This window comes from Salvelinus sp. IW2-2015, unplaced genomic scaffold, assembly GCF_002910315.2.
Source record: "Salvelinus sp. IW2-2015 unplaced genomic scaffold, ASM291031v2 Un_scaffold629, whole genome shotgun sequence".
Lineage (NCBI taxonomy): Eukaryota > Metazoa > Chordata > Actinopteri > Salmoniformes > Salmonidae > Salvelinus > Salvelinus sp. IW2-2015.
Genome location: NW_019942585.1, coordinates 241,688 through 253,120, shown reverse-complemented (window position 1 = coordinate 253,120; position 11,433 = coordinate 241,688).

The window sequence follows — 11,433 nt, the reverse complement described above, 5'->3', positions numbered from 1 at the left end:
AAAAGAGAGAGATCAGTACAGTAGTACAGTAGGCAGTATAGTAGGTAGTACATCGGGTAGTATAGTAATGTAGTATAGTAAGGTTGTAGTAGTACATAGGTAGAATAGTAGGTAGTAACAGTAGGTCGTACAATAGTACAGTAGGTAGTATAGTAGGTAGTACATTAGTACAGTAGGTAGTATAGTAGGTAAGCACAGTAGTACATTAGGTAGTATAGCAGGTAGTATAGTAGGATGTCACAGTTGTACAGTAGTGGTATGTAGTTATATAGTATAGTAGTAGTATAGTAGTACAGTAGGTAGTATAGTAGGTAGCACAGTAGTACAGTAGGTAGTATAGTAGTGGTACAAGCAGTACAGCAGATAGTTAGCAGGTAGTAAGTAAGTATGGTGGGTAGTATAGTAGGTAGTATAGTGGGTAGTATAGTAGTACAGTAGTACAGTGGGTAGTATAGTAGGTAGTACAGTAGTACATTCGGTAGTATAGTATGTAGTACAGTAGTACAGTAGGTAGTATAGTTGGTAGTACAGTAGCACATTAGGTAGTATAGTATGTAGTACAGTAGTACAGTAGGTAGTATAGTAGTACATTCGGTAGTATAGTATGTAGTACAGTAGTACAGTAGATAGTATAGTAGGTGGCATAGTAGTACATTAGGTAGTATAGTAGGTCGTATAGTAGGTAGTATAGTAGGTGGTACAGTAGGCAGTATATTAGGTGGTATAGTAGGTAGTATAGTAGAAGGTACATTAGGTAGTATAGTAGGTGGTATAGTAGGTAGTATAGTAGGTAGTATAGTAGGTGGTACAGTAGTACATTAGATAGTATATTAGGTGGTATAGTAGGTAGTATAGTATGTAGTACAGCAGGTAGTAGAGTAGGTAGTACAGTAGGTAGTATAGTAGGTAGTACAGCAGGTAGTACAGTAGGTAGTTTAGTAGGTAGCACAGTACGTAGTACAGTTGGTAGTACAGTAGGTAGTATAGTAGGTAGCACAGTACGTAGTACAGTAGGTAGTACAGTAGGTAGTATAGTAGGTAGCACAGTACGTAGTACAGTAGGTAGTACAGTAGGTAGTATAGTAGGTAGCACAGTACGTAGTACAGTAGGTAGTACAGTAGGTAGTATAGTAGTATGGTAGGTAGTATAGTAGTAGTGCAGTAGGTAGTATAGTAGGTAGCACAGTCGTAGTACAGTAGGTAGTACAGTAGGTAGTATAGTAGGTAGCACAGTACGTAGTACAGTAGGTAGTACAGTAGGTAGTATAGTAGGTAGTATAGTAGGTAGTACAGTAGGTAGTACAGTAGGTAGTACAGTAGGTAGTATATTAGGTAGTACAGTAGGTGGTATAAGTAAGGTAGTATAGTAGGTAGTACAGTAGGTAGTACAGTAGGTAAGAATAGTAGTACAGTAGTTAGTATAGTACATTAGTATAGTATGTAGTATAGTACAGTAGTATAGTATGTAGTATAGTACAGTAGTATAGTAGGTAGTACATTAGTAGTACAGTAGGTAGTACAGTAGGTAGTATAGCAGGTAGTATAGTGGTAGTACAGTAGGTAGTCCAGTAGGTAGTATAGTAGTATAGTAGGTAGTATAGTAGGTAGCACAGTAGGTGGTACAGTAGGTAGTATAGTAGGTAGTACAGTAGGTAGTACAGTAGGTAGTATAGTAGGTAGTATAGTAGGTAGTATAGCAGGTAGTATAGCAGGTAGTGCAGTAGGTAGAATAGTAGTATAGTATGTTGGTATAGTAGGTAGTACAGCAGGTAGTATAGTAGGTAATATAGCGGGTAGTATAGTGGGTAGTATAGTAAGGTAGTATAGCAGGTAGTATATTAGGTAGTTATAGTAGGAACTACAGTAGTATAGCAGGTAGTATAGCAGGTAGTATAAGGTAGTATAGTAGGAAATATAGTAGTATTGCTGGTAGTATAGTAGGAACCATAGTGGTATAGCAGGTGGTATAGTAGGTAGTACCGTAGGTAGTATAGTAGGTAGTATAGTAGGTGGTATAGTAGGTAGTACAGTAGGTAGTARAGTAGGTYGTARAGTAGGTAGTATAGRAGGTAGTACAGTAGGTYGTACAGTAGGTAGTGCAGTAGGTAGTATAGTAGYTAGTACAGTAGGTAGTATAGGAGGTAGTATAGGAGGTAGTATAGTGGGTAGTATAGTAGGTAGTATAGTAGGTAGTATAGCAGGTAGTACAGTAGGTAGTACAGTAGGTAGTACAGTAGGTAGTATAGGAGGTAGTATAGTGGGTAGTATAGCAGGTGGTATAGCAGGTAGTACAGTAGTATAGTAGGTAGTACAGTAGGTAGTACAGTAGGTACTCTAGTATGTAGTATAGTAGGTAGTACAGTAGGTAGTATAGTAGGTAGTACAGTATGTAGTATAGTAGGTAGTACAGTAGGTAGTATAGTATGTAGTACAGTYGGTAGTATAGTAGGTAGTACAGTAGGTGGTATAGGAGGTAGTATAGTGGGTAGTATAGCAGGTGGTATAGTAGGTAGTACAGTAGTATAGTAGGTAGTACAGTAGTATAGCAGGTGGTATAGTAGGTAGTACAGTAGGTAGTACAGTAGGTAGTACAGCAGGTAGTATAGTAGGCAGTACAGCAGGTAGTATAGCAGGTATTATAGTAGGTAGTATAGTAGGTAGTACAGTAGGTAGTACAGTATGTAGTACAGTATGTAGTACAGTAGGTAGTATAGTAGGTAGAATAGCAGGTAGTACAGTAGTATAGTATGTAGTACAGTAGTACAGTAGGTAGTAGTAGTACATTCGTAGTATAGTATGTAGTACAGTAGTAACAGTAAGTTAGTAAGTAGGGTGGCCATAGTAGTACATAGGTTAGTAAATAATAGGTCGTATATAGGTGTATAGTAGGTGGTACAGTAAGGCAGTATAGTTAGGTGGTATAGTAGGTAGTATAGTAGGTAATTGTAGTATTAGTAGGTGTAAGTAGTAATGCAGGTAGTAAGGGTACATTACATTGGTCAGTATATTAGGGTGGTATACGTAGGTAGTATAGTATGTGTAAGCAGGTAGTAGAGTAGGTAGTTGTAAGAGAATACAGCAGGTAAGTAGTAGTTTAGACGTACGTAAGTGTTGTATACAGTAGTAGAGAGACAAGACAGAGTAGTTAGACAGTAGGTAGTTAATAGTAGGTTAAGCACAGTACGTAGTACAGTAGGGTAGTACAGTAGGTGTTAGTAGGTAGCGTACGGTAGCACAGTATCGTAGGTACTATAGTGTATGGTAGTATACGAGGATCAGTAGGTAGTATAGTAGGTAGCACAGTAGTATGGCAGTAGGTAGTTAGTAGGTAGTATAGTAGGTAGCACATACGTAGTACAGTAGCGTAGTACAGTAGGTAGTATAGTAGGTAGATAGTAAGTAGTATCAGTAGGTAGTAATGTGGGTAGTATCAGTAGGTGCGTGCATATAGGTAGACAGTAGTGTAAGTAGGTAGTAAGTAGGTAATACGTAGGTAGCTACAGTAGGTATACAGTAGGTAGTACAGTAGGTATATAGTAAAGTAAGGTAAGTATAGAGTATATAATTCGTATGTACAGTAGTTGTAGTCATTATAGACAGTAGGTAGTACAGTAGGTAGTATAGCAGGTAGTAGTAGTAATAGTAGTCCGAGGTAGTAGTTATCTGTAGGTAGTATCGAGTAGCCGTAGTATAAGTAGGTAGTCATAGTCGGTAATACAGTAAGGTAGTAAAGTAGGTAGTTATGAGGTTAGTATAGTAGGTAGTATAGCAGTAGTATGAGTAGGTGCAGTAGGTAGTAGTGTATAGTGTGTGTAAGCTAGGTAAGTTACAGTCAGTAGTATAGTAGGTAGTACAGTAGGTACCGTAATAAGTATGTATTCATTGTTGGTAGTAGTACATTACGGGTAGTATATGTTTAAAATTTTTTTTTAGTAAAGTGGCATCTTTTTTTCTGTCTACCTTTAGTTAATAGTGCTTGAGTAGTACTAGTAGGCTTAAGTATTAGTATGTAGTATATTTGGCTCTAGTATAGTACAGCATATATTGTAGGTGGTAATGTGGGACTATTTATCACAGTAGTATATGCAGGCTAGTATATTGTAGGAATACAGTATTTGATTCTGCTTCTATGGTGGGGAGTATAGTAGTGTAGCCATAGTAGTTCATCATAAGCAGGTAGTTATAGTAGGTAGTACTACCTACTACTATAACTAACTGCTGCTCCGTAGGTAGTTAACTGAATAGTAGGTGTTCTTTTGCTTGCTAGTTATACGCGTAGTGGTTAGTAATGATCGTAGTACAGTAGGTGTTAGTAGGCGGCTTCTCTTTGTAGTACAGTAGGTCCTATGTACATAGTAGGTAGTATTATTGCACGCCAGGTTAGTCAACACGTAGGGCATAGTAACTGTAGCTAGTGCAGTAGGGTAGTACTAGTAGTAGTCTCAAGTTAGAATGGTAGTTACAATCTTCTCCTTCTTTGACTCACGTAGTGTCCTCTAGTAACTGTAGGTAGTATATATTGTAGGGTCTTAGACTTGACAGTAGTCGTGGCGGTAGTATTCTACAGGAGGTAGTATAGTGGTAGTATAGGTTCCGGTGGTATAGTAGGTAAGTAAGTAGTATAGTAGGAGGTCTTTAGTTCTTTCTGCTAAAGTAGTTCATTACCTGCTTCTTCTCCCTCCTCTCTTCTCCTGTACTACTGTTAAATACTGCCGGTGGTAACTAGCTAGGTTACGTGTTCTAAACAGCATGACTGTAATTAAATATAATCTACTACTAGCAAGGTAGTATAAATGTCAGTGCTACTAAGTACACAGGTAGTATAGCCATGAGCTAATTATACGTAGGTGCTAGTACTAGCCTAGACTATAGGTCAGTTACTGCTACATAAGTACGGACCTGCTTAGTACAGTAATGCTAAGTCCTACAGTATGTAGTACGTTGGATAGGTAACTATGCTTAGTAAGGTAGAATACTCTGTAGCTACCTACTAGCTCAGGATAGTTACATGTAGCTGACTCTGATCTATATAATAGGCCTAGCTTGCTATTTAAGAACCGAACTAGGTAGTCATAAGAACAGGTTCGTACACGTAAAGCTACTATACTACGTATGAGCGATAGTACAGTATTAGCACCTAGTTAACTAGTACTAGCTAGGTAGTACAGTATCGTAGTAGTACTATGCCTATGCTGGTACTAACCTCTAGTACTGCAGTAGGTAAGTCACTAATGTACTACGCTTAATGCTATACTAGAGTCTACTGACACCATACCTACTGTACTACCTACTTGATGACTAGCTGCTAGTTTATGATATAGCCACTGACGTCAGTTACTTATAATACTACCGTAGCGTTAGGTTAGTACATAACTTACTACTAGCTAGGTACGGCTAGTACTATCAGTAGCTATAGGTCATACCTACTTAATAACTACCTACGGTACTTAGCCAGGCTACAATGAATAGCTACGCATGAGTCTATCACTACTGTAGGGTTCCTTACTAAATAACTACCAGCAATCCGTAGATACATGCTATTGTTATGTCATCTACTATACTACTGCTGATAAGACGACTGTAGTCCTACTATTAAGTATCCAACCTAGTAGGATTAGTCGTGCATGTTAGTCAGGTAGTATAACTACCCAATATAGCTAATAGCATGATGATGCCACTAGCCTACGTATATCTAACCCTAGTTACATGAGACCTAGTACTATACTACTACAGTGTATGCTACGCTACAATTAATTAAACGTGATAGCTACCTACATGTATCTGCCTAGCTATAAGTAACGGCTACCTAAGTCTGCATAACCAGGTAAATCGCCTATGATCATTAGTATAAGTAGCCGACTATACCACCTAGCTTTAAGATACACTACTACTGTACTACACTAATACGCTACTACTATACAGTCCTATGAGACTCTCGTACACATAACTGTATAACCTCTTGTAATAATCTGCGTCTACCTACTAACTACCTACTATATCCACATACTGTTGCAGGTTAGTACAACTGACCTAGGTAGTCTATAAACTATCCGTAGAAAGTACAGTTAGGCTATACTTACGTACTATGTTAGGTAGTACAGTAGGGCTACCTACTTAGTAGTCTACATACTGTAGGTCACGTGACGTACTTTAGTCCTACTATACATAGTTAGACAGTCGATACTACGTGAGTGTACGTATCTACTGTACCAACGTACTGTGATGCTTTAACCTACGATAATTTTACACTAGCTGTACTCGGACCCTTGTGCTTGTTACTACAACGTATGTGCGACCTATGGTACTGCATCCACCTACGCTGATTAGTTAACAGATAGCGAATAGACCACTATTAATAGCTATACGTTACTAGTAAATACACTTAGACCGTGGACCTAATACCCAACTATAAGCTGAGTAAGTAGAATAATAAGGTAGACTACCATAGCTAGGTAGTCAATATGTGTCGTAGGTGGTATTGAGCTACAAAGTGGGTAGTAATTTGTAACATGCAGACGTCACATAGTAGGTAGAATAGTTGGTATACTGTGTTACTACGAGGTAGTATAGGTACTGTGCTAGGAGCCGCAGTATTACTATTTAGATATACTACCGTACGGTAACGCTGACCTATGTATTCTTGCCTAGTACTGTGCGTTACGTGACTATTATCTACGCACTGTACTACCTACTGGTAATTCATACGTTGTGCTAGCTCCGCTAGAAACTAACTACCTAACTTGAATGTAGTGTATATAACGTCTGTACTACGTACTGTGGCTATTAGCACACGCAGGTTATAGTATAAAGTTACTCAATCACTACTGTACTACCGCAAGGTGGTGTATGCTCAGTAGGTGACGAGTAATGAGTAGTAAGCGCATGTAGCTACTAAGTAGGCTTAGCACAACCTACTGATGTACTACCTCTCGGGTAGTATATTCAGTATACATCGGGCTAGTATAGCAGGTGATCATTAGTAGCACGTATGTGTATAGGGTAGTAAGTAGTGCATCTAGTAGGTATAGTAGGCTATCAGCTACAGTAGTACAGTAGTAACTTCAGGGTCAGTATCTAAGTCTCTGCTGATGTAGGGGTAGTACACGTAGATACCCTCAGAGTAGTATATAGTCTAAGGTAGTTAATAATAGTAGGCGAGTAACAGTAGTACAGTGGCAGTATAGTAGGTTAGTATATTAGGAATAGTACATACCGTAACATCAGAGTAGTATAGATTATGTAGTATAGCCGTAGGACCTTTAGTATTATACTAAACACGCTTAGTTAACTATGTATAGGTCTTAGTAATAACTAGTTAGAGTAGCACACCTACTGTAGGATCGTACAGTCTAGTAAAGAGCAGAGTATATAGTAGGATAGTGCAAAATTCTAGTAACACAGTAGGTTAGTAATATGTAGGTTAGTAAGTATTACATTAGGTATCAGATAGCTGATAACGCAGTAGTTATAACGGTAGGCTAGACGTTAACAGTTGTAAGAACACGTAGGTTGGTATAAGGAGAGTAGTCATAAAAGGTAGTATACTGAAGGTAGTATAATTAAGATCTACAGTAGTTGTACGTAAGACCGTAGTTACATTATAGTAGGTAGCACAGTAGTACAGTAAGGAGGTTAGGTATAGTAGGTGGTCACCGCAGTACAAAAAGCCGGCTAGTGCCTATGTCATAATGTGAGGTAGTATATACGTTAGTATGTAGTAGGTACTGTATAGTAGGGTACGTTAAATAGGTACGCCGTGGGACCTACGTAGCTATAAATAAGGTCGGTTACATTAGTACAGACAAGTGGGGCTAGTATAACCAGGTAGTGACTAGATTATGATACACACGTATAGATTAACAATACCAAACATACTACGGAATGTACGGTTAGTATAGACTTAAATTGTAGTGTAGTACAGGTAAGCCTAAAAACAGCACCACAGTAGGGTAGTGATATAGTACAAACTAATACTATATACTACCTTCGTAGAGTCTTAGTAACATGCTAGTATGTGAGTGTAGTCTATAACTTCAGGGTTATAGCTCACAACAACAATATATAAACTAATACTAGATACGGGTATACGTAGTTTAGATGTTAGACGTCATATTGCCTACTAGACTGGCTTGCATAATACTACCTACTGTATAACTGGTATAGCACAAGATATAGCTCATGATATCAGACAATTAGGTAGTATAGTAGGTAGTATAGTATGTATACAAGTAGGTTAGTATAGTAAGTAGTACAGTAGTATCTACGATACTTACGTGGGTGCTTGAGATATATTCTTAAGCCTACGCTATATGGCTTAAACATAGTACTAGTGTACTACAAAATACTGTAAATCAGTACTGTAAGGTTAGTATGGTAGGTAGTATAAGTAGGTGGTGAATGTAGTACAGTACTATTGGGTAGTCTAATACTGTATCTATACGGTAGTGAAATTATCTAACTATATAATCCTGCTAGTAAGGTTGTTTATTAGTGATCAGAATTGCTGTAACCTGCGGTATCTATACTCGGCCTGCTGTTGGATCTACCTATACAGTCACGCTGGTATACGTTACTACCTTATGCGTATACATACGCTGATAATGACTGAGTGCTGTAGCTAGATACGCTAGGCTAGCTCGAGTGTTAGCTCGTCAGGTTAGTACTAAATCATAACGATAATTGGTATCCTAACTGACTTGCTAGTTAAAATACACACCTGCTTATACTACCCCTATAGGTTAACATTAATACGTCACTGAAAATATCGTCCACCTCACCTCCACGTCACTTACCATAACTGATAAGCAACAAGTTTGAAACAGCAAGTTGTCATCCCAGACAACTGTATACATACTAATGAATCCTAAACCTAATACTCTGTATTTTGTGTTATCTATTTCTTATCCCTCTCTCTTATTATTATTCGCAGTTAATCACGAAGACTAAGCACAGAGTTGTACCAGTACACGAAAGTCAGCTAACTTCACCTACTATAGAGTAGCCTATGTTACCTATGTACTATCCACACTCCTCCTACTATACGCTATACATAACTAGAGTACTCGTGTACGTAGCTCCCTCATCGTGGTACCTACTCATCAGCCAGGCAAAAGTCCATTTGTTTTGTTTTTCTCCTCTGCACCTTACTATACCACCTAGACTATACTATCCCCCACAGAGCCACTATGATTTATCGGGCAACAGCACGCTCTTCTATACAGGCACTAGCAGTCGGGTACTACTACTGTAACTCCTTCTGCGAGGTACTAAGCCCAGACATGTATAACTGCTATACCAAAATCACTTACCCGTATCTATACAGCCACCTAATCCCTACGTATAGCTTATTCCAACCTAGATTAAACACCTTATCTCCTATATCAAATTGAGCGACTATCTCAGATACTTACCGTCCTGATCTAGGCACTGTTACAGGAAAGTTGTCTACATAACTAGTAAATACACCCACTAAGGGCACATTGACGCTGAACACTATTTACACCTGATTTTGAAAGTAGGGCTTGAGTTTTGGGGCGCTTAAATGGGCAGGGGCTGGAGAGATGTTGTATACACTGTTTCCTGTTCTTTGTCTGTTCCTACTGTACTATACTGTCTAACTACCTATATCTACCTACTGTCCACTCTACTTATACTACCATAGTGGACTGTACCTATCACTAATATACCAGCCTACTGATAGGTGGCTACTACTATACTACCTACGGTAGCTACCTACTATACCACCTCCGTCTGGTAGACCTGAACAATAAGCACCTCCGATATGGTTCCTACTATAGTTGACCAAACGTTCGATGCTGCCCTAGCTAAGCTGAGTGTGGCATTATCAATTCCCATGGATGGGAGGAAAAAGATTCATCTACTTGAAATAACAACCCTGGTGTACTTGTAATATGTACCTGCTATACTACTCATGTAACTGTGTTGATGCTTTCCTCTTGCCTGGTGACATACATGCACCTAATATACTACCTGCTATAGCTACCTTACTAACTAGTACTGAAACGAGCACTCACACATCCACACCAACATAATAAGCCCCCGCATAATAAATTATACTGGTCCTCGAGCATTATCTACCATGGCATTCTGAAGGTCACAGTGTTCAACTACCTGCTGTCCCCCAATTACTATACCAATACTAATACACTCTTACTTGCACCCTTACTCCTGCTTGATCGTACCATCTGCATACTACCTAGCTAATAGTCCTAGTCCTCTAGTATATCTACCTAACTGCTTTACCTACTATGTAAACTACCCTCTATAACTCCCATACTGTAGCCAACATTTTGACCGTACTGTTGCTACGTAGCTATAGCTACTACTATCTACGATACTAGGGGCGACCGTACTGGTGACTGACCTTAAGCTGTTGTACCTCTATACTACCTGCTATAAAGTAACCCTAGTTGATACTACCTATCTGTACTCCTAACTGTAGCTACTACTATGACTACTGCGTCTGATCATATACACCTACTATACTAGTGTAGCTATACTACGATGAGCGTATACTATGTACTTATACTTACCTATCTGTAACTACTTATTCTTACTAGGGGTCTGGTTACTACCTACTGTACAACTAATACTATAAAACTACATCATAAACTTTTTTGTTACTATAAAAATCTACCTGTACCTTTGAGTATCACTCCTAATACTGACTTTTAAGATCTGAACTGGTATGAGCTACCTAGAGCTGTACTACTCTGTACATGAGACATTCACCTTATACTACCTACATACTGGCTGTATACCTACTGTACTACTACTGTACTGGACGTAACTTGTGCTACTCTAACTATCTGACTACTGTACCTTACTGTGCTGACAGTTGTGCTTACCTCATACTACCTACTGCACAACATACTGTAGTGTTTCTATAGTCTGATATCCCACCCCTAACGCTGTACTAACTAGGCTGATATAAAGAGTCGTAGCATCTACTGACTACCTGATCTGTAACTACAGCTAACGTGGCCCTACTATACTACCTACTGTAACTACCTTTACTGTACTACGTACTGGTGCTTACCTAACTATCCGATATGACTTCCACCCTACTGTACTAACCTACTGTACTACGTCTGTGCTACTGACTAATACACTATACCTTATCTTGGTTACTACCTCAACTGTACTACTGTACCTGTGCTATCCTACTAGAACCTACCTACTGTACTACCCTGTGTACACTTATATGACTGACCGTACTGTAGCATACTCTACTACCTGCTGTGCTAATATCTTACTAACGCTACTATACACCTATATACTATCTAATGTACTATGTACGCAGCTAGCTAATACTACCTACTTATACTTACGCTATTAGAATCACCTACCTATAACTACCTAATGTCTTCTACTATACTACGCTAACTATATCCACCTAATATACTGCTACTG